The sequence below is a fragment of the Ovis canadensis genome, chromosome 1, assembly GCF_042477335.2.
Source record: "Ovis canadensis isolate MfBH-ARS-UI-01 breed Bighorn chromosome 1, ARS-UI_OviCan_v2, whole genome shotgun sequence".
NCBI classification, from domain to species: Eukaryota; Metazoa; Chordata; class Mammalia; order Artiodactyla; family Bovidae; genus Ovis; species Ovis canadensis.
The window spans coordinates 30,431,727-30,455,315 of NC_091245.1; the positions used below are offsets into that span (position 1 = coordinate 30,431,727).

At 43.3% G+C, this 23,589-nt stretch overlaps 1 long non-coding RNA gene across 2 annotated transcripts in view; it reads left to right on the top strand.

The window, feature by feature from the left end:
• The window catches only part of LOC138441527 (uncharacterized), a 162,401-nt gene that overhangs the window by 25,183 nt on the left and 113,629 nt on the right, over nt 1-23,589 (top strand). The window contains exons 3-4 of one of the 2 annotated variants that reach the window (XR_011257385.1): nt 4,878-5,024; nt 7,634-9,606. This is a non-coding gene — a long non-coding RNA (uncharacterized lncRNA). Of the gene's footprint in view, nt 1-4,877; nt 5,025-7,633; nt 9,607-23,589 lie in introns of those variants that run through there. The other variant, XR_011257383.1, reaches the window with a different exon arrangement.

Below are 23,589 nucleotides of genomic sequence, written 5' to 3' on the forward strand. Positions count from 1 at the left end.
GGTTCCATCCCTGGGTCGGGAAAATCCCCTAGAGAAAGAAATGGCAACCCAGTCCAGTATTCTTGCCGGGAGAATTCCTTGGACAGAGAAGCCTGGCAGGCTACAGTCCATGGGGTCACAGAGTTGGACACAACTGAGCTATATAGTTATGTGTGGGTGGACAGCATTCTGCCTGTGGAATACGTATCTCTCTGAATAAATTCTATTTCTCAAAGAAAGAATATACAGATGTGTGATGTTATATGAATTTATTAGTAGGGGTAGGCAGGGGTTATTATGATGAGTAAGTAAGTTATTTAATGTGACATGCTTAGCCAGGCACAAAAGCTTAATAAAAATTAGCTGCTATGTTTTTTTCACCCACAGTCTGCAAGACCAGTTCTATCCAGGGATAATTCTTGAACTCAGAGCTGCTGCTCAGGGCCCACACTGTCCTGGCTTAGCGTCCACTTCCTATGCCCACATTTGCTGGGAATGAGGAGGCTCTGTGGAGGGAGGCTGCAGCCTAAGATTTAATGCTCTCTCGGTTCCTCTGCCTCTGTGAGGTAGGCAGTGTTAGTATCTCTGTTTACAGAACAGCTCAGAGAGGCAAAGTGTTTGTTCAAGGTCATGGAGCAGGCGTTTGTGACAACTTAGAGCTACCTGGGGCAGGAGTCATCAGACTGAACTCCCCCTCTCAGGAGTATGAAAAATGGGTCAGGGATGTCAAGGGCCTGGCAGAGCAGCGGTACAGGCCAGCTCAGCAAAGAGTTTCTTGTTATTGCTGTTGTTTATTTGCTCAGTTTTGTCTGACTCTTTGCGACCCCATGGACTGCAGCACCCCAGATCCCCCTGTCCTTCACTGTCTCCCGGAGTTTGCTGAGATTCATGTCCATGGAGCCGGTGATGCTATGTTTACAGTACTTACTGTTATTTCAGTCCAGGTCGGCTCTGGGTGTGGGGAGCTGCTCCTCAAAAGCTTCCCGACTTCCTTCATTTCCCGGCTGACCAGAGGTGCCACTCACACATCAGTGCACGTGCCCTCTCTGTTAGAAGGCTGGCTTGCTCTGTTGGTGCGTTCCTGGCATGGCTGCCCAGCAATGCCGACTCTGGGGCCTCTTGCCTTCTGGCAGGGAAGTGCCAGGTGCTTGGGTTGTTGCCCATTAACCAATGAGCTGTATCCAAGGGGAAGGCATTTTTAATAGTTCTTTGGCATGTTTTCTGACCTCCAGTATTTTTAAGGCAAATTTCTGTCTCCCCCCTGCATTCATTATTCATTCAACCAACTTATCGAATACTTGAAACACCACCACAAACTCTCACAATATCTATTCATGGAACTGGGAAGAGTGTAAAGGAAACAAGACTAGAATAATCACCATTGAGACTTGTCCTGGGCCAGGCACCAAGCAGGTCACGACCCTTCCCGTCTTTACTCAGCCCTGTGAGGTGGGTGGTATTATTTCCTTGGTACAGACCAGAAAGCTGAGGAGTAGAGAAATAAAGTAATTTGCTTATGGACACACAATGAATAACTGTTGGTACAAAATTCAGACTTTTTGGCTCCCAAACCCAGGCTCTTAACTACTATACTGATTGTCTTCTAAGGGCTCATGTTCCTTAAGAAATGTGTGTTTTAACATTTAGCTGTGCATTGAAAGTAATCTTTAGAATCATTTAGGTCTAGATTCAATTGCACATCCACCATTTACTAGTTGTGTGACTTAGTAGGAAAAAAAAGCTTCAACCATTGAACATTCTAGCTAGCACCTAAGTGCTGTATATACAGCCACACCTTGGAGAGATTGCATGTTGGGTTACCGACCACCACTATAAAGCGAATAGCACAATAAAGCCAGTCACACAAATTGCTTGCTTCCTTGGTGCAAACAAAAGTTATATTTATACTATATTAATCACTGACTCGATGGACGTGAGTCTGAGTGAACTCTGGGAGTTGGTGATGGACAGGGAGGCCTGGTGTGCTGTGATTCATGGGGTCGCAAAGAGTTGGACACAACCGAGGGACTGAACTGAACTGAATAATTATTTTAACTTTATTTCCATTTTGTAGAAGAAAGAATCGAAGTTCAGAGAGGTTAAGTGATTTTCTCTAAGCATATTAGTTAAGGTCCAGTCAGAAGATAGAAACCACACAGTAATTTGAATAGAGAAAGTTTAATATAAAGAACTATAAATGAGTTACAGGGAATATTAACTTCTAAAGGCCAAGATAACACTAGAGAATAAGGGAATACAGGAAGTAAGGAGCAATCTTTTCCTCTAAGGTGGAGGCAGGACACTTATGAAATAATAAGAAATATAAATATATATCAACATAATAATACTATACATATATATATGAAATATAATATAGACATGAATCTGAGCCAACTCCAGGAGACAGTGAAGGACACGGTAGCCTGGTGTGCTGCAGTCCATGGGGTTGCAGAGCTGGACATGATTAGTGACTGATCAACAGCAACAATATATATGTATGTTTCTCTGCCCTGAATCCTGACATAGAGTTCCAAAAGCTCTATGATATCCTGAGTGATGGAGGAGGCAGGAGGACCTCACACGGAGCTCTTAAATCCATTGGAATTTTCTGGGTGAAAGGAGTGTCTTTTGTTTTAATGATGCAACTCTTGGAAGGCTCCTGCATGGTCACCTGAAGTACCAAGCATGATTAAGAAACTTGGAACTTTCAGAACCACCCTCCATCATCTGGGGAGGGGAGAAGGGCTGGAGATTGAGTTAAAAATCGAGCATGCCTGTGTGATGAAGCCTGCATAAAAATATCCTGAATTATGGGATTGGGAGGATATCTGGGTTGGTGAACATATGCACAGGCCAAAAGGGTGGCACATGGCGCACCCCAGCTCTTTGGAGACAGAAGTGCCTACACTTGATCACTTCCAGATCTTACACTATGCACCTCTACCTCTGGCATCTGTACCCTGGTTCATCTGTACCCTTAATCATATCCTTCATAATAAACTGGCAAATGTAAGAAAGTGTTTCCCTGACTTCTGTGAGTCATTATAACACGCGATTGAACCTGAGTAGGAGCTTGTTCAGTTCAGTCTCTCAGTTGTGTCCAACTCTTTACAACCCCATGGACAGAACCCCAGGCTTCCCTGTCCATTACCAACTCCCGGAGTTTGCTCAAACTCATGTCCATTTAGTTGGTGATGCCATCCAACCATCTCATCCTCTGTCATCCCCTTTTCCTCCTGCCTTCAATCTTTCCCAGTATCAGGGTTTTTTCTAATTAGTCAGTTCTTTGCATCAGGTAGCCAAAGTTTCAGAGCTTCAGCTTCAGCATCAGTCCTTCCAATGATTAGTCAAGGTTGATTTCTTTTAGGATTGACTTGTTTGATCTCCTTGCAGTCCATGGGACTCTCAAGAGTCTTCTCCAATACCACAGTTCAAAAGCATCAATTCTTTGGCGCTCAGCTTTCTTTATTGTCCAACTCTCACATCCATACATGACTACTGGAAAAACCATAGCTTTGACTAGATGGACCTTTGTTGGCAAATCAATGTCTCTGCTTTTTAATATGCTGTCTAGGTTGGTTGTAGCTTTTCTTCCAAGGAGCAAGCGTCTTTTAATTTTCATGGCTGCAGTCACTATCTGCAGTGATTTTGGAGCCCAAGAAAATAAAGTCTGTCACTGTTTCCTTTGTTTCCCCATCTATTTGCCATGAAGTGATGAGACCAGATGCCAAGATCTTCGTTTTTTGAATGCTAAGTTTTAAGCCAACTTTTTCACTCTCCTCTTTCTTTTTATTTTATTTTTTTTAGTGTTCTTTTTAATTTTTTTTGTTTTTTAATTTTTGTTTCCTCTTTCATTTTCATCAAGAGAATCTTTAGTTAGTCTTTGCTTTCTGCCATAAGGATGGTGTCATCTGCATATCTGAGATTATTGATATATCTCCCAGCAATCTTGATTCCAGGTTATGCTTTATCCAGCCTGGCATTTCACATGATATACTCTGCATATAAGTTAAACAAGCAAGGTGACAATATACAGCCTTGATGTACTCCTTTCCCAATTTGGAACCAGTCCATTGTTCCATGTCCAGTACTAACTGTTGCTTCTTGAACCTGCATACAGATTTCTTAGGAGGCAGGTTACCGGGTCTGGTATTTCCATCTCTTGAAGAACTTTCCACAGTTTGTTGTGATCCACATAGTCAAAGGCTTTAGCTTAGTCAATGAAGCAGAAGTGGATGCTTTTCTGGAATTCTCTTGCTTTTGCTATGATCCAACGGATGTTGGCAGTTTGACTTCTGGATCCTCTGCCTTGTGGGCTTCTGGGAACCCCAAATTAATACAGTTGATCAGAAATTTAGGTGAGTAACTGGTACTTTGACTTTCATCTGAAGTCCCAAGGCAAACATGGGATTTTGCCCTGAGCCTGTGGGTCTGCATTGACTTCAGTTGGTTAGTGTCATAGCTGAACTGAGGGACACCCTGCTGGTGTCTGATATTGGAGAATTGGTTGGTGTGTCCCCACCCCTCCCTCCACATTTGGAAGTGCTGTGAGTCAAGGACTGCATGAGAATTTTCTTTCAGTATACGAGGAAGGAGCAAATTGGAAGAGGATCCTTACTTCTAGGCTGAGATTCAGACCTCAGTGGAAAGGGTGTGACTTAGTCTACTGGACGCTGGAGAGGTTTGCTGCAGTGCCGCAAAGTGAAAAGCAGACCCTGGGGTACCCACAAAACTCTCTAGGGACCTGGGGTGTGGCTAAGACATCCTGAGGGGTTGCTTGGGAGAGTGCTTCTGACATTTGCTGCAGATTTGCCTTCTGGGGTGTTGCTGAAACTTACTGAGGTGTGAGCACCCTTGAGATTGGGTGTCCTTTACATGCTGGTTGCTATTTACCACAGGAGCAAGAAGGCAAGCACATGGAACCAGGAAGGAAAGACCCTTCCTCCTGTAGCACCCTCTGCCGACAAAGCTTCACGTTTGTCACCTGACGAAAGAAGAAATGTTCACAGGGCTCAGCTCCAGCAGCACAAAGCCAGGCAGCGAAGGTGGGTACAGAACTGAAAGGCAAATCATTGATAACTGGCCTTGTAAGTATTATAACCAATTAAAAGCCAGGTTTCTCTGACACCAACACCTAAATTCTCTCAAATATCACACAGGACTTTTCTGACCTGCAGTTTTCCCATCTCGAAACTGGCAATAATAGAGCTTGTCTCACAGGGATGCTGTGCATTTTAAATAAGATGAATATGTCTAGGTCTGGGACGTTATAGATGTCCAGTGAGAGTTGCCTACTGGCCTGTTTTCTTGCAGAACTGTAGTCTCACTATTGAAAGAGACTTCAGGCATCATCAAACCCATTTTTTAAACTTCTCTGATGAGGTTCAGAGAGAATGATACGTCACAGGTCTCAATTCCTGTCAATGACAGAACAATAATTAGTTCCCGAGCCTCCTGACACCTACTTTTTTCTCTTCTTATTCAACTCTGCCACCTCATATTTGATTTTGGGGCTGAAGTGAATGTGAGGAAGTTACATATGAAATAATTTCACATCAGCTGGCCATGTACTCAGGTTGCAGACTCAGAGAGCTTTCTTATGTTTACAAGGAGAAAAGGTTATTTTGACCAATTCAAGTTTTCCCTTAGTGATCAAATTAGCGCGTTTATTTCATTACCAAATTGGCAACATGTAACAAGCCAAGCTCAGTGATACCATCAACCTTTGGAAAAAGAGCAAGCATAAAGTTCCATTACTATAAATGTATCCTCTTGAACTCCTTAGGTCCATCTGTTATTTCCTCCCGGTTGCTACTTGGGGATCTGGTAACAATATTCCAACCTGAGTCATCTGGGTGGGCTGCAGGCTCTTTCTCATCTCTTTCAGAAGTTTCATTTGTGGGTTCCTCTTCTTATCTATGTGGTCTCTTTGGGAGATTATGCCTGAGAGCTTGGTTTCAGCTGTGTCCTCCAAAGCGGTAACTCCCCTGCTCTTGTCTTCGGGCTATTCCTCTCTGACCACCTTCAGACTTCTCTTTCTAATGTCTCCCGGGTGTGTCCACATGCAAGTCCCCAGACAACTCACACTGTCCCTCCTGCAACAAACTCATCATCTCCTTCTGGATTTACTATTCCTGCTGCCCAGGCTTCTTAGCCACTGAAGACAGAAAATTGAAAAGGATAATGACGCAATAAGAGCTTTATGGGCACCTCCATCCGCCAAACCCTCAGGCAGGACATATGCTTGAAAGCCACTCTCCTGTGCACTGAGTTTGTATTTTAACTGCCTAGCAGAGACTTCAGGCTCGTCTGAGCTGGTCCCTGTTGACCCCTTGAACTTATATTGTCCAACGTTTACTCATTACACTTCCTTTTACTCATTTCTTCACATCTTTGAGTGCAGCAAAGCCTTTTCTGACCCTTAGCTGTCGTACAAGTTGTTTCTCCTGTCTGATGTATTCATCCCCAGGTCCTCAGAGCCCAGCAAGGGCTGGATTCCATGTAGAGTTGGTTATTGTTGTCTGACTATACAAAAGAGGCCCTCATGTTCAAAATTAGTCACTTAAAATGACTAAACTTAAAATAAGGGCAATGGTTTCACGGAGTCTACAAAAAAGGTCAGAGGTTTGGTTGGAGATTATTTTGAAAATGAATAAAAAGTTATCATCAGGTTTATTTTGTCTTTTTTTTTTTAAACAAAATTTAGGTTGCATTGCAGTTACATGTGAATGGCTTACAGTGAACTAAGAATGAATCAAATGTTGTTTCTTTGGTATCATTTTTCAAATAACATATGCTTGGATGGAGTGCAGTCTTTACATTTGACTTTTGCAACATGATTAAAAGCAGGGTAATTTGTATAATTATGAGAGAAAGCTTATTAATTTTTTCTTGAGCTTCATTTATACTGTATTAGAAACACTCTCCATCAAAGCACTCATTGTGTCATTATCCTTTTCAATTTTCTTGTCTTTAATGGCTAACTAGTCTACTGGCCAATCATCATTAATCATTGACACTGCTTATGATTCATGCAATTCTTTACCATCACTTTCACTGACTTCATTACAGCCCTCATCTTTGGAAATTGCAGTATTACTTTGTAGGACGTTTGCATCCTATATTTCTTATGTTATTAGATGAGGAACATTTGACCGTGAAAGAGGGGCCTTCTGCCCATCACATCCTCTTCTTTGTAGGCTATAATCTTTAGTGTCAAACAGTGTGTATGTGTGTGCGTGCTGCTCTTTGAATGAGGGCTACTTTTATAGGTGGGCGTACAATAGTGAATGTTTCATGTTCAATCTTTTCTTCCCATCTGACCTCACAACTGTGAGAATTCTGATAAAGACTACGCAGGCACTGAAGACCTCCCATTGATGTCTGTTTTTCAGAGGTTGTACCTTTCCCGTATTTACCACCCATCATTTCTTAAACCAGCACCCAGGGGGCCTTTAGGGACATCTTTGTCTCCTGAATCTAACACGTGTCCCTTGTGTTAAATGTTGGCCAAGAGTCTTTTGATTGCAAGGGAGCTCCGGCCTCCTGGTGGGGCCCATCCATCCTGTCTGAGATGTGGTTTTGTGGGACAAAGAACACGCCATCTCTTTTGTTCCTTTCTATCTTCCAGGTCACTGTTTTTTTTTTTTTTCAGGTCACACTTTATATACAACTATAGAATGTTGGAACTTGGATGGACTCCAATTAAAATTTATTAGAGGTTTCAGTTCAGTTCAGTTGCTCAGTCTTGTCCGACTCTTTGAGATCCCATGAATTGCAGCATGTTAGGCCTCCCTGTCCATCACCAACTCCCGGAGATCACTCAGACTCACGTCCATCGAGTCAGTGATGCTATCCAGCCATCTCATCTTCTGTCGTCCCCTTCTCCTCCTGCCCCCAATCCCTCCCAGCATCAGGGTCTTTTCCAATGAGTCAACTCTCTGCATGAGGTGGCCAAAGTACTGGAGTTTCAGCTTTAGCATCATTCTTTCCAAAGAAATCCCAGGGCTGATCTCCTTCAGAATGGACTGGTTGGATCTCCTTGCAGTCCAAGGGACTCTCAAGAGTCTTCTCCAACACCACAGTTCAAAAGCATCAATTCTTTGGTGCTCAGCTTTTTTCACAGTCCAACTCTACCCTGAAATATTTCACATGTTCTAACACTTGATATTCACAGCTTCCCTGTGAGGTTGCTGGGTGTTTTTGTCCTCATTTTAGTGATGGGGCTCAGAGAAAGTAACTTGTTTCAGAGTGTCCCTGCTGAGGAGTGGAGCTGAGATAAGGACTGTGGTGTCCAACTCTTACTCTAGGCTCTTGTCCACAGTTTACAATGAGGAAACTGAGACTCCAGGATAGGAAAGGACTTACCCAGAGGCACATTAGCAGGTCAGATGTAAGACCCCTAAACCCCAAGCATTAGCCTTCCCTGTCTATCTACTTTGCTGCTCAGATTGGTTATTGTCCAGTGATTGTTTTAGGAAAGGAAAACAAATTACATATTAAGTTATTTTCAGACTCTTCCTTAGTTGCACAACCAAAGTTCCATTTTATTTACTAATGTCACTTTTAAAGACTTCCAATGATACATTTATTTCATTACTGAATTGGCAATGTGCAGTAATTCAAAATTCATCTGACTCATCAAACTTTCAACACCATTTGACACAGGAACTGTATTGTACTGAGTTTCATTGTCCTACAACAGTCACAGACATTGACATATGATCAAAGAGAAGAAGCATCTGTCCAGAAGCCAGGTTTTCTGATTCTAAATCCAGTGCCCTGGCTCATATGCTTAAAAAAAAAAGTTACTTTTTTTTTTTTTTTTGCTGATTAACATGATGGCTATAATTAGCCAGTACTGTTAAATTTACCCTGCATGTATTGACTCGTCTAATCCTTAGAACAGTCCCCTGCTGTAGATATTATTATCATTCTTATTTTACAGAGACATACACAAGGGGATATATTGATACCGTTAAATATACATGTATTGTCCAGTTTTTATAAAGGTTAATTTTATACTTTTAACTCTTGAATCATCTATTCCCCATGGGTTTCCTTCATGCCCAAAGACATCTGTATACTATGGATCAATAATGCATGGGGCCTCAGTTAAGATATTTTAAGTGGAGCTAATTGAACATCTGACTAACAATGGCTTACTAGTAGGCAGTTCCCCATTCTCAGTAACATGGATGGACCTAGAGATTATTACCGTAAGTGAAGTAAGTCAGACAAAGACAAATATCATATGATATCACTTATATGTGGAATCTAAAAAAATGATGCAAATGAGCTTATTTACAAAACAGAAATAGATTCACAGACATAGAAAACAAACTTATATTGTTGATGAAGGGGAAAGGGGGATAAGGGATAAATTGGGAATTTGGGATTAATAGATACACACTGCATATATAAAATAGGTAAACAACAAGGACCTACTGTATAGCACAGGGAACTATATTAAATATTTTGAAATAACCGATAATGGAAAAGAATCTGGAAAAGAATGTGCGTGTGTGTGCACGCGTGCACACACACACACACACATAACTGAACTGCTTTGTTACACACCTAAAACTTTGTAAATCAACTATACTTCAATAAAAAAAGAGATATGCAGTTCCAGTCTGGTTCAGGGCCAAAACGCCAAAACCAGAAACAGACCAGTACCCCAACACAAAACCAGCCTCTTCCCACCCTTCTGTTCTTTCCTCATAACACAGTCTCTGTCTTCTGGCTCACTGCCTTATGATTTAAATATAGCTACCTCAGGACTTCCCTGGTGGTCCAGTGGTTCAGACTTCACCTTCCAGTCCAGGGGTTCAGGTTCAGTCCCTGGCCATAGAGCTAGGATCCCACCTGCCTCATGGCCAAAAAGCCAAAACATGAAATAGAAGCAATACTGTAACAAATTCAATGAAGACTTTAAAAATAGTCCACATAAAAATGATCTTTTAAAAACAGAGCTACCTAAGCCTCAGACCCCACATGACTATTTTCAAATGTAGGAAGCCCGAGGATACCGAGAGATGCCACGGTAGCATCTCTCTATCAGGTGAGGACATCTTCCTGAAGCCCTTTAATAAGTTTCTCCATGTAGATCGCCATGCACATGTAGGTCATGTAGAGCTGACCTGTCACGTGGCTGCTACTAGTTGCAAGACTAGGGAAATACAAACCTCTATGTGTGTGTGTGCATATGTCAGCATGAAAAAGGTGGGAAGGAAATGTCTATTGGGTATTCAAACAACAGTCTCCATCACACATGATAAACTGGTAGTGAATATTTATCTTTTAATGTGGTCTCCAGGGGCTATCCCATTTGAATAGCTGAACTATTTCATTTGTTCAATTCTAAGACCAATAGTGGGGAGCTGAATCTCATGGTGGAAGTTCAAGAACTAAATATAGTTACTTTGAACTTTGTGATATTATGATTCTATGGTTGCACAGGATGTGCAAAAAGTATCAGGATGCTTTTTGCTGTATAGAACAACTACTTTTCCTGTGATGTTTTGTATGAGTTTGAGTACCTTTGTCCTAAAGTTTATCTTAGCTGAAGAGTGTAGGTAGAACAAAGGGGCCATACTCATTAAAGTGAATGGAATGATACTCATTTCATAAAATGAGATCAGCAATGGGATGGGCTGCCTTAGGGACAGGATTTGTTTCAGGACCAACAAAAAAAGAACAGGTGTGTAAAGAGGTGTAGGGAACTAGGTTTAAAGAAGGTTGAGAAGTGCTTGCAAACGAGACTCTCAACCAGGGCTGGACATTCTTGCAAACGAGATGTTCTGCCCAGTGTAGGGAACTAGATTTAAGGAAGGTTGAGAAGTGCTTGCAAACGAGACTCTCAACCAGGGCTAGACATTCTTGCAAACGAGATGTTCTGCCCAGTGTAGGGAACTAGGTTTAAGGAAGGTTGAGAAGTGCTTGCAAACGAGACTCTCAACCAGGGCTGGACATTCTTGCAAACGAGATGTTCTGCCCAGTGTAGGGAACTAGGTTTAAAGAAGGTTGAGAAGTGCTTGCAAACGAGACTCTCAACCAGGGCTGGACATTCTTGCAAACGAGATGTTCTGCCCAGTGTAGGGAACTAGGTTTAAAAAAGGTTGAGAAGTGCTTGCAAACGAGACTCTCAGCTAAAAATCCTGTTTGTTCCCATGGGAAAAGAACATTGCTTGCACACAAGGATGTTTCTCTGATTCCTCAAAAGGAACAGACCTTGGGACAAAACGGATTCTAAGTTGATAAGGAAGTTCCCCAAAACAAAGTCTTAGCTGCAGTAAATAAGCCAAGGTAAAGGTTATCTCGCCCTGCGCCTGCGCACTGTATAGTCTCTAAATCATAGTGCTTGGCAGCTTGCCCTGTAGGGGGTTGTACAAAAGATATAAAAATTAAGCAGCTGTAAGAAGCAAGTGTTAAAATAAAAAGATTTAAACCACTCTGCAGTGTTGGTGTGTCATTCCGTCGCCGACAAAGAGGAGCTTGACATCATCCTTGAGGGTGGGCTGGCTGGGAGACATCTCTGGGAACTTGGCCCTTTTTTCATACGAAAATGGCCCACACATTGATGACCTCTCCTGGAAGCCTTCAGGGAGGGTGAGCTCTCTTGACAGACTCATCCCCAGAAACTGCAAAGCAAACAGATGTTTGCTTGGGGAAGGTAAGTGTTTTCCCTTCCATCTTATTTTCAAAGATGAGCAGAAAGGACTCTAAGATTTTGCCTGCCTGGTTTAGAGGCCAGTTTGCTTCTGGGCCCAGGGCTAATGTGCCCTCTTGCTACCCGCTGTCTGCTTCTCTGATGGGCAAAGTTGTTTCTTCTGGGGAGATTTGTTGGAGTGGGGCAGAGTTCCTCCTGCCCCTTTAGAAGCTTGGTGGTCACTTTACATGGCAGAGACAGCAAAGCGCAGCAGACGGCAGGAACAGCAGCCTTCTCGTGCCAGGAATTGAACACAGTTACTGCAGTGAGAGTCAAAGGATACCTGTCTGGGAGTCAAGACTCTAGTACTGATCCATCTGGTGGGCACGCAGGCACGGAGCCCCTGCTTCCCGCTGGGGTCAGCCCAGGAGAAGAGTCAGGGTTCCTACCTTCATGTCTAGCGCCCTTGGCTCTATTTATGTGAAAGGAAGAAAGACAATTAACATGGAGTACATTCTATGTGCAAGACATTGTGGCAGTGTTCTACCTTATCAGTGAAGAAATGGAAGGTCAAAAGTGTGAGTCCACGTGCATAGCCATGCAGGTAGGAGGTGGGGACATCGAGGAGGAGACCGAGAGTAGCCTGTCTCCAAAGTTCATTGTCTTTTTCTGTCACTCAATAAGTGAAGCCCAGAAGATGGGGACTCACTTGTCCAGTTCTGCATCTGTGCAGTTTGGACCTTATCTGGGGCAGACTTGGAGCACTTAAGGGTTAACACAGGGGGAGAGAAGGTTAGATTTTCAATGTTAAGGAAATTTTTCTGAAATATTTCTGTGTGTGGCTTTGGAGGTGCTGATGTGATCCTGGCGTGGGGGAGATCTGACGCAGACAGTGTATCTAGGGCAGAGGTGATAAGAAGGGGATTGGGTTGTGGCACAGAGAATGTAGAATCCATAGGGCTTGATGAGGATTGATTAGGTGTGGTGAGAGTGAGTGGAAGGAAGGCATGGCAGCATCCAGACCAAATGTTAGCACTTTGCACGATGGTCTTATCATCAGCACAGTTCCTCCTTCACTTATGCTTCCTACAAATTGTGTTGGCTCTCTTTTGGGCTGAATGCTTGTGTATGTGCCCCCAAATTCATATATTGAAACCTAATCACTAATGTATTGGTGTTTGGAGGTGGGACTTTTGAGAAGTAATTAGGTCATAATGGCACAGATTTCATGCATGGGATTAAAAGAGACCCTGGAGAGATCCCTCATCCTTTCCACCATGCAAGGACTCAGTGAAAAGCCATCTATGAGCCAAGAAGGGGGCTCTCACCAGACATCAATCTTGATGTTGGATCTTGATGCCAGCACCTTGATCTTAGACCGCCCAACATCCAGAACTGTGTGAAATAGATTCCTATTGTTTATAAGCGACACAGTCTATGACATTTTGTTAGAGCAGCTTGCATTGACTAAGAGAGATTCCATCCTGACCAGTGATCCCTCTGTTATGCGGGCTGGCTGAGATTGGTCTTCTTTTGTTCTATCCTGTCACCACCTTCGGGGTCCTAGATGGCCATTCTCCCTGCCAACTCCTGGTTTTACTGAATTAGTTAGGATAACACTTTCTCCAGGGATGATGACAACACTACCACCCCCTGCCCCCAAATCGACTTCTTTCTCCCTCATCTAATAGTTCAAGGTGAGTGGTTCATTGGTGGGTGGCTTTCCATCAGGTGGTGAATCAGGGCTGATTGCCTTTCTGCCCTGTGGATCTCTCAGCCTCTGGGACCATGGAATCCACTGTATTCAGTCAGACAATGAACAAAAGAGAAGGTGGGGCAGACACATCTAACGCTCACCTGACTTGGCTTGGCAGTGCATTGCCACACGTGTTCACATTTCCTAGTGAACAGCAGCGCCCCATACCTGCCTGGATGTAGCGGGGCTGCACAGCATGTTCTCCGGTTGCGCAACTGCTTCCTGTGATAAGTCCATATTATACAAGGATAAGCGAGAATTTGGGTTAGGACTATCTCCAGCTCTAACAGCAAGCACATAAAAGATTAGGTGTCAAATGCCCTTTAGCCACAGCGCATTATGAGATACCATAAAGGAGGCACAAAACACGTGACCCCTGAAACATGGAGATGCTGTTCTGTAGATTAAAGAACAGTCAAATGTTGGCAATTTCATATGATTCCACCAAATATATTGGGGAAGTGTTTCCAAAAGAGCTTTTCTTAAAAATCTAGCTCATAACTTTGGGAAAATACTGCATACTCTATACACATACTCTACTGCGAGAGTCAAATGCACTTTATCCAATTAAAAGCTTTGAAAAATCCTGTATTTAAGAAAATACTGCACTGACTCATTTCTTTAATCAGTGATTTCCTAGGTAACTGCTATTTAATCAGTGGCTTCCAGGCTAATTCATGCATGGAATTCACTTTTCCCAAATGCCTCTTAAACTCTCATAGAGTTAGTCTTTACTTTCTGTACTTTGGGAAACTTTGCATGGAACTCATGAAGGAATCCATGAGGGAATTCTCTTACATAGCAGAAAAAAGTTTTTCTCTACAAAAACCCAGATTGAGCATACTGGTGGAAATGAGCAGTGTGTGTCGAGTGAGTGAATAACTTTGAACTATTAACATTTCTCTGAACATTAGGTTTTTCACCTGCAAAATTAAGATTACCAATTAAAGAGAAGACCTAGGTAGAGAGTTGGCAGTGGGGGGTGGGGTGTTTGCCTATTTCTTCCTTCCAGTATCATCCCGGAGGTTGATGGGAGCAGCCACTTGCCACGTAGAGGACACCTCATTTCAGCAGCCACATGTGGGACTGTTTTGTTCCTGACGTGCAAAACATGTTTAAGCCCAGCTTCTTGAGAGCTCACATGGATATTAGGGTCTGGCAGAGTTATTTTTGTGTGTTCAAGAGAGAAGAAAATAAAGAGCAACATCCTCGTGTTGACATGAAACAGCCGCCCTGAGATTCTGGGCTGGAAACGGGGGGTGGGGGTTATGTAAAACGACCAAGCTAAAAAGTCCACGTGGGATCACTTTTCCATGGTCTAATCTGGGAACCGGAACACTCTGAGCTTGGAATAGAGTTACGGCTCTGGTTGGCGGGTTGGGGGTGGGGGGAGTGGGGTTGATACGCGGGGGCCAGCCTGGCCTCTGGCAGGGCCGTGGACACATCTGTCTGCCCTGACCTCGTGCTAGCAGCCCCTCCTCAAGGCCTGGCAGAACCCCCAGAACGGATCTCCCTCCTGGCCCCCAGCAAGGTTCTTCATTGGCTTCTAAACATGTGTGACTTGTTTGGCCAGCTAAGCCTGAGGCCCCCTGCAAGGTGGAGGAGGGGGGTTTGCTGGGATGGGTCTTCCTCCACCCTGCACACTTGTCATGACTTCCTGCTGAGTCACATGCCTGGTCCTCCTACAGGACCCCACCCCCGGGGCTCTTTCCAACACTAAGAGGAAGCGGGCAGGGGTCCTTATTTGGGACTGAATGCTGTCCCTGTTGTCCAGGTTTCAGTGGGGCTGGTGCCTTACATAGGTCCTCCAGCCAACAGTGGCTTGTGAGCTTTGTTACCTTGGACAGATACTCTAATCTCCTTGAACCTCAGTTTCTTCATCTATATAATGGGGATGATTATTGTTGTTTCATCCCATTCAGCCACCACACATTCATTAAAGGCATTTTTTCTGCATGTCAAGCACTGGAGACACTAAGATGAACTACAAGTGGTTCCTGCCTTAAGCAGGAGATACTCTTGAGACAAAAGAGAATGTGAAAGTAAGTGCCAAGTCCCAGGGTGAGCATCCAGAACATGGTGACTTGGAAATGTCTGGACTTTAAATTTAGAGATACACACGCTTGACTTCCAGCTCGGATATTAAGTGTGCTGTGTGATCTTGGACACGACGTTTTCTGGTCCTTACCCCCACCCCCATTTGTATGATGAGAAGGTTTGACTAGATTATCCTTTTTTCCCCTGACATTCTGTGATTGGATGAAGTTATCAACCGAGAAATCAAAATGAGGAATAAATCAGTCGGTCATTTGGTGTCATGTGTCAGCACCCAGTGGGTGCTGTGGCTCTTATAATTCCATCCTGGGCATGCTCTCTTGAAGACATTTTGAGGAGCTTTTTTGCATTTTTCACGAAAGAGCCTATGGCATCGAACAGACTTAGAAATGAATTCTACTTTTACCACTTACAGGCTAAGTGGCTTCAAACAAATCACACAGTGCCCCTGAGCCTCGATTGCTTATCATAAATTTTGGGGGAAAACATACATATACTTTGCAGCTTTGCTGTAAGAATCAGAGACTGCTTAGGTGAAGCACCTGGCATGTTAGAGCCTCACTATGTGGTCCTGTCATCCAGACACTCGCTATGTGGTCCTGAGTCCCTGGAAAGCAGGCTCTGTACCTGGCCCACTGGTCTCTGCAGGGCTCGGTGCAGGGCCAGGCAGGGAGAAATCCTCTGTTTATTGGATGAATAAATAGGTTTCAGTGCTATGCTTTGTAACTTGGGTCCCAAATGAGCATATTTTCCTCTGTTACAGGAGATATTTAACAGGGGAATGGAAAGAACTTTAGACTTAGATACAGGCTCGAGATGCAGGTGGTATAGTATGGACCCTGCCTGGGAACTCTAACTCCTTGTGGCCTGTCCCGTCTCAGCACTGTTACCTCAAATGCAAATCATCCTGCCTACCTTGCTGGGTTCCAAGATGGTCCAGAGAATTTGTGGCTGTGGAACTGCTCTGTAAACTCTGAAATGTCCTCCTATGTAGTGTTGCTGTTGCCAGCAGTGGTTTGCAGAGGGCTGTGAAGCTGCTGACATCCACCCTTTGGCACTGGCTTGGAGGAAGCTCAGATGGTACAGTGCTCAGGCATGTGAACTTCTGGGGTTGTATATGCTGGGAACATAATCCAGAGACACCAGCTGACCTCCCTTTGTCCCCAGGGGAGCATATGTGCTTGGCTCACTGTCCACATGGACATTAGTGAAGCATTTATGCAACACAAGCAAGGGTTCCAGAGCATCCTAAAGCAATGCTAATTTTTGTGCAGGGCTTCATAGCTTGGGTATCAGCTTTACAGCTATGTCATTTGGGTTTCACAAAGGTTTGCTTAATATACCCATTTTACAGATGGAGAAACTGAGCCCCAGAGAATCTTTTATTGAGCCCTAACTGTGTTGGGTGTTGTTTGCTTTCTCTTTAATCTTTATGAGGGATTTGAAGATTTAGAATCTGAGGCTTAAGGATGTCAAAGGATTTGTTCAAGGTCACACTGTGTATTAATTGGGCTAAGAGTGAAGATGCTCTAACAGAGACCTTAAAATACCATCACTAAAGCCAGATCCAAGAGGGCAGCTCTCTCATGTAACAGTTTACTCCAGAAAGCACATGCATGGAGCAGGCCACACACAGCTCTGCCCGCTGAGCGATGCAGCTACCTGAGTTCCTTCTCATTTTGCCATTAGAGTATTGCCTCGTTGACTTGGTTGAAGTTGTTCTGCCACACACATGAGTCCCAGTCCATGGGAGAGGGGAAAAGAGGGAATGGAGGGCAAGCAATTTCCCTTTATAATGTCTTGGTGAGAATATAGCCACACCAGGCTGCAAAGAAGCCTGGGAAAGGCTGGGTGACCATTTGCCCACCCTGAACTCTGAGAGTAGAGGTGTTCCACTAATCCATGTCTAGCCATCTCTGCTATGCACAGTGGGTGGTGGAGCTGGGTTTTGAATGCTGTCTGTCTGTTTTTCCATAACTCCATTGATCTCTGGGGAGAGGGCAATTTCCTTCCCTGAATTCTGGTCCTCTCTACCATCCCAACATTTTGGCCCATAGAGTCAGAAACTTGTTGGCTTTAGTAGAACTGGGCACTTAGTGTGTGTCAAACACAGAATGGATTTCATGCATTGTTTCAGTTAGTCTTCAAGGAGACAGCAAATCTTTGTGTAGGGATCTCATAAAGGGTCAGTTGATCTGAAATGCTCAGTGACCCTGGGCATGTGGATGTGGCAGTCTAGCTTCTCAACTCCTCCCTGCTATCATCATTGCTTGAGAGCTTGGGGTCTGTATATGTCTTTCAAAATTATGGGACTTTCAGATGATGAGCTGTTATCCAGCCGTCATGAGGAGCTAGACAGATATTTGTATCCTGATATGGAAGGAAGGACCACCTGGCAATATTGGTAAATGGGAAAAGAAAAGGCAGAACACTGCCTACCGCATGCTACAGATAGAGAAGGATAACTCACTTGCCTCTCACAGTGAGAAGACCTCACTGAAGGTCTTCAGTGAGGCTAAGTAGAAGGCTAGAGGCTTCTAATAGAGGCTGTTATTAGAAGGCTAATAACAGTGATACCCTCCCAGAGAATGAGATGCTGGGAGACCAGGAGTGGGAGAAACACTTCTTCATTCTGTACACATTTCCTATTTTTTAAAGTAAAAATAAAAACGGAAAGTAGACCTTGGGATGTGGAGATAGGTAGGTGACCCTGGTTGATGATCCTGAATCTCTTTGGAGCTCCAGTTTCCCGCTCTGTGAAATGGGGAGTAAAAATCATGGCACAGATCTGTGTTACATGAGAAGCACATGCAGGAATGGCCACAGAGGGCTTCCCTAGGGCAGGAGTGATTGTGCATGGAGACTGTTACTCAGCATCATTACAGCTCCTTCACAGTAGAGACGGGGAGTGGCTGTTCTGTTTGTCTCCTGGAAACATGGTCCAGGTTTTGGCATTCTTTTTGGCTCTAGGAGAAACCTCCTGCTGAGAGAACACGGTCCTTCATTCCAGCTGTCTTTGGAAAGCGCTCTGTTGGGAAAGAGCAAGAGGAAATTGGCAAGGTGCCCAAATACTGATTTTCATGGATCAGGAAAACTGGGACCTGAGAAAGGGTTGTCCATCACTGGACAGCCTCGGCCCTGCTGGCATCTGGATGCTGTGCAGTCACTAACCATTTCTGACCTTGGAAACACCGGGCCTTAGATAAGAGACTGGAGGAACTCAGACTTCCGTAGTTGCAGCTCATGGCCTCTAGTGTGGACTCGGTAGTTGTGGCACAGTGGCTCAGGTGTTCCACGGCATGTGGAGTCTTCCTGAACTGGGGATGGAACCAATGTCTCCTGCATTGGCAGGCAGATTCTTATCCACCGTACCACTAGGGAAGTCCTTAATTTATTTTTAATTGGAGGATAATTGCTTTACAATATTGTGTTGGTTTCTGCCATACAATAACGTGACTCAACCTTAAGTATGCGTATATCCTCTCCCTCTTGGACCTCCCTCCCCCACCCCATCCCACCCCTCTTGGTGGTCACGGAGCTCCGCAAGCCCCTGTATTTTTGATGGGTGTGTAAGAGAGGGCCGAGAGGAGCTGAGTCTGCACCATAGCTTAGTGACCATGCCTGGCCAGGAGTGCTATTTTGAGCCCCATCTCAGGTTTTCCTCTAAACTTCCTAGGGATGCTCTCAGGTTAAACCTACCATGTTAACCAATACTGAGCTGTGTGCTTGACAGGAGTTTTTACTTATTCATTCCCTCTGCAGACTGATATTGAGCATCTGTTGCGTATCAGGCCAGTGCAGGACACCTGAGAGGTACAAAGATGAGTTAAATTCATTCCTTCTCTGAGGTAGTAACCAAGGGCTGGGAATGGCAGGGAGAGGAGTAAGTTCGACTTGAGAGGGAAAGAATAAAGTCTTGGGAGTTCAGAGGAGCGAGAGTTCATGTGAGAACCAGAGGATCAGAGGGTGCCATATGTTCATCGAGTGTCATTCATTCGCTCCAGAAACAGTCTCTGGAGGAAGGATGGATATAAATGCTTATTGCCTCCTCCTTCTCTGCCAGATACAGTGCTTCAAGATTTCACGTACATTATCTGATGTAAAATTATAAACAGACAATGTAGAAGGAAGATTATAAACTTGATTATGCAACAAATCTGAATTTAAATCCTAGTACTGACATCTCTTTAGCTGTGGGACTTTTGTAAAAATTTAATTAATGGCTCTCAACCTGCTTCCTTACCTGTCAAATGGGGTTATTCATCAAAGAATTGTCCTGAGGATTGAAAGAGATGGTGTTTGTAAACCATTTCACATATGGCCTGGCACAGAGGAGGCTCTCAGTAAAAATGCTGGCTCTCTTCCCTTTCTGCATCCTCGAGACCTTTTTTTTTTTTAAGAGACAAATTATTGCCTCTCATGTTTTCTAGATTTGGGCTCTGTTCTCTGAAAAGGGAGCACCAATCTAGTATAACACTTTCGACACTTTACTTCCCTAATCTTTCAGGATGAAAGGGTGGGTCTCTTCCCCTTCATTTTACCGAAGCCATCCTATTGCGAACTGAAGGCTACATCAAAGGAAGCTCTGCCCTGAGAAGTGTGACTGCGCTCTCCAAATTTCCATCCCAAATTCCAAAAGGATTTGGGTTTCTGTTTTCTCTGGAGCTGGAAGGCCAAAGCTCCAGCACTGCATGAAAGATCATGCTGGGTCAGTCTCGGGCCCTGAAGGTCTCTCCTACTCAGGGCACCCATCTGGGGTACTGTCGTGGGTGGAATGTGCTTTCCCCAAAGGATACGTGAAATTTCATGTACCTTCTACTTCTTATTTGGAGATAGGGTGGTTGCATATGGAATTAGTTAAGATGAGATCATACCGTAGTACAGTGCGCCCTTAATATAACGTGACTGGCGTCCTTAGAAGATGACCACGTGGTGAAAATGTCGTGTGACAACAGAGACTGGAGCCAAGGATGGATAGCCACTGTCAGAAACTCAGAAGAGGCGAGGGAGGATTCTCCCTTACAGGCTTCAGAGGTAGAATGCTGCTCTTGACACCTTGATTTTTGGACGTCTGAACTCTGAAACTGTGAGACCATACATCTCTGTTGTTTTAAGCTGCCTAGTTTGTGATACTTTGTTATGGCAGCCTGGGGATGCTAATGAGGAGTTAAATGAGTCAAGATTTCACCCCCATCTTAAAAGCTCAGGAACTGGGGCCCCTATACCTCCCCAATTCACCAGCACCATCACTTTAGTACAGGACTTGGTAGAGGAAGTGAGTTTATCCAAGGAATGCGGGAATGCATGGCTGTGGCTCAGAGAAGCGGTGTGAATCGCACACAGCCCCATGGCTAGCTGGGAGCAGAGTCTCCTCCCCAGTCTGTCTCTGAATGCCTAGTCAGCTCTACTAGGACAATAACATAGTTACTAGTTAGCTTCCTGCTTAAGACCTGGGGCTTCAGAGTGTCGAATCCTCAGTCTTCCCACTTGTTGCTTTTTATCTGGTCTTAAAAACAAACACCCAATAAATGTCAGTTGGATTTATTATATAACAGTACAATCATGCTGTTATTAACGATTACTTTCTTATATCACGCATGGTTCACATACATTGCTTCATTTAATTCTCCTGGTAGTCCTTGAGGAGAATGCTTTTATTCCAGACTTGCTGATGAGGAGGCTGAGGTGCAGAGGCCGAACACATTGCCCACATCACCAAATAGGAAAATGGTGGTGTTGGTCCACACATCAGCTGTGCAGCCTCCTGTGGCCCTGCAGGGCTCCTCTCCAGCTACTGCCGTTTAGACTGAGCTTTCACGGCCTCAGTCAGCCACTTATTGCAGGATGGCCTTAGGCCCCCAACCTCCTGAACTCAGCTGTAGTGTCTGGCTCTGCTTGGAAGGGTCAGCTTTCCTCAATTATTTTTTTTTTCTTTGAAAATTGTTCCCTTGCTAAAATATAATTTTTTTCTTAATACATATATTTTATTGAAGTATAGTTGACTTACAGTGTTTCACAGCAAGGCGCACAGCAAGGTGATTCAGTTATACATATACACATATAGAATTTTTCAGATTATTTTCCAATTTAGGTTATTACAAGATATTGACTATAGTTCCCTGTGCTATACAGTAAAACTCTGTTGCTTGTTGCATATGTATTTTTTTAAAATTAGAAATCTAGCATTCTATTCATACTAAGTCAAACAAGTGGAGTCAAAATGCCATATATTTTTAAGTTAGGTAAGAATTCATAAGTTTTCTAAAATATATATATTACACTTAGTATTTATATATATGTATACCAAAGCTTTTAAATAAAATTTTTAAAAAATATTATTTTGAGTATATAAAATCACAACTCTCATACAAATATAACACAAATGAATGTGAAATATTTTCTTTTAACTTATTAATTTATGAGGGGAGTAATAAGAGATTAAATGCAAACTTGACTTACAGAGACTTACATTCTCTTTCAGACAAAACCCATTTGGGTCACTATGAGCAAGAATTATTTGCACTGACCTGAATAGGAAACACTTGCATTATGATGAGTTTCCTACAAGTGAAGTTTTATTCCCCACAGAGTTATCAGATAGCTTAGTCAATCAAACACAGTCAAAGGGGGCATAGCATCTGATAACCCTGGGACCCCTAATGTAAGAAACACAAAAGAGTTTTATCCATGAAATATACAGAACACTTATAAATTACTAAGGAAAAGACAAAGGATCCAAAAGAAAAACGGACAATGGATGCTGAATCCATAATTTACAAAATAGCCAATGAAAATGAAAAGATGCTCCACCTCGTTAGTGGAGCATCAAGGAAATGCAAGTTGAAACTGCCATTAGATACTATTTCACACTTATCAGGTAAACTAGGTAAAAATTGAAAAATCGAGTATTAGCAAGAATGTGGACTCCCAGGAATTCTCAAACACTGGAGGTAGGAGTTTGAATTAGTTAGATACCTTTGGAAGGAATTTTGCCAAAAGCTAGTTAAGTTGAAGATGTGTATATCCTATGAGGAGAGTACTGACATCCCCCAGAGAAAATCCTGTACATGTCCATAGAGAGACATGTACCAAAACGGCCGCGGCAATCTTACCTGTAATAGCAGATGACTAGAAATGCCGTCCATGGGGTCGCTAAGAGTCGGATACGACTGAGTGACTTCACTTTCACTTTTCGCTTTCATGCATTGGAGAAGGAAATGGCAACCCGCTCTAGTGTTCTTGCCTGGAGAATCCCAGGGACGGTGGAGCCTGATGGGCTGCCGTCTATGGGGTCACACAGAGTCGAACATGACTGAAGTGACTTAGCAGCAGCAGCAGCAGAAATAACCTAAATGTCCATCATGAGGAGAATAGAGAAAATAAATGATGGTGTATTTCTGTATTCATACAATGTAATACTATACAGCTTAAAGCAAATGAAGTTGAGTTATATATAGCAACATAGATTTATCTCAAAAACGATGTTGAGTGAAAGGAGCAAGTTGTAGAAGAATCAGAGCAACTTGTTAAAGCTCTAAAACGTGTGAAAACAGTACTTACTTTGACAGAGACATATGTGGTAAAAATGCAAAACTGAGAAAAGGAATGACGCGTATAAACTTCAGGGCAGTGATTTCCTCTGGGATGCAGAGAAGGGGATGAGATTAGGGAGGGTGACATCAACAGTATCTGAAATGCTTTAATTTTTAATACAAGTGAAGGGTATGAAGATGTTCATTATACTGTCCTTTGATATTTTAATATGCTTGAAATAATAATAATAACAATAATACTTACATTTCATTTCCCTATGGTTTAAAAAATGAAAAAATACAGCTTTCCCCTCACAGTTTGAAAAAAATTGCATTTCTCAAAAAAAAAAAAAAAAGATTCACTTCTCTAAAGAACCTCTAAACAACCTGCTAAAGAAACAAAAGAAATTAGTTGATTCTTTTTTTAGAGTCCAGGGGATGCATTATTCCTGGGAATTTGGATCTTAATTTGAGTGCAGAGGAAGCCACTGAAAGCTTGTTAGCTGAGGGGTGATCTCATTCTTGGCTTGCAAAGATTTTTGGAACTGGCTCCTTCTTTCTTTCCTATCCTCATCTACCTACCCCAGCTTCAGTGTTTCTTCTCCTAACTTCACACT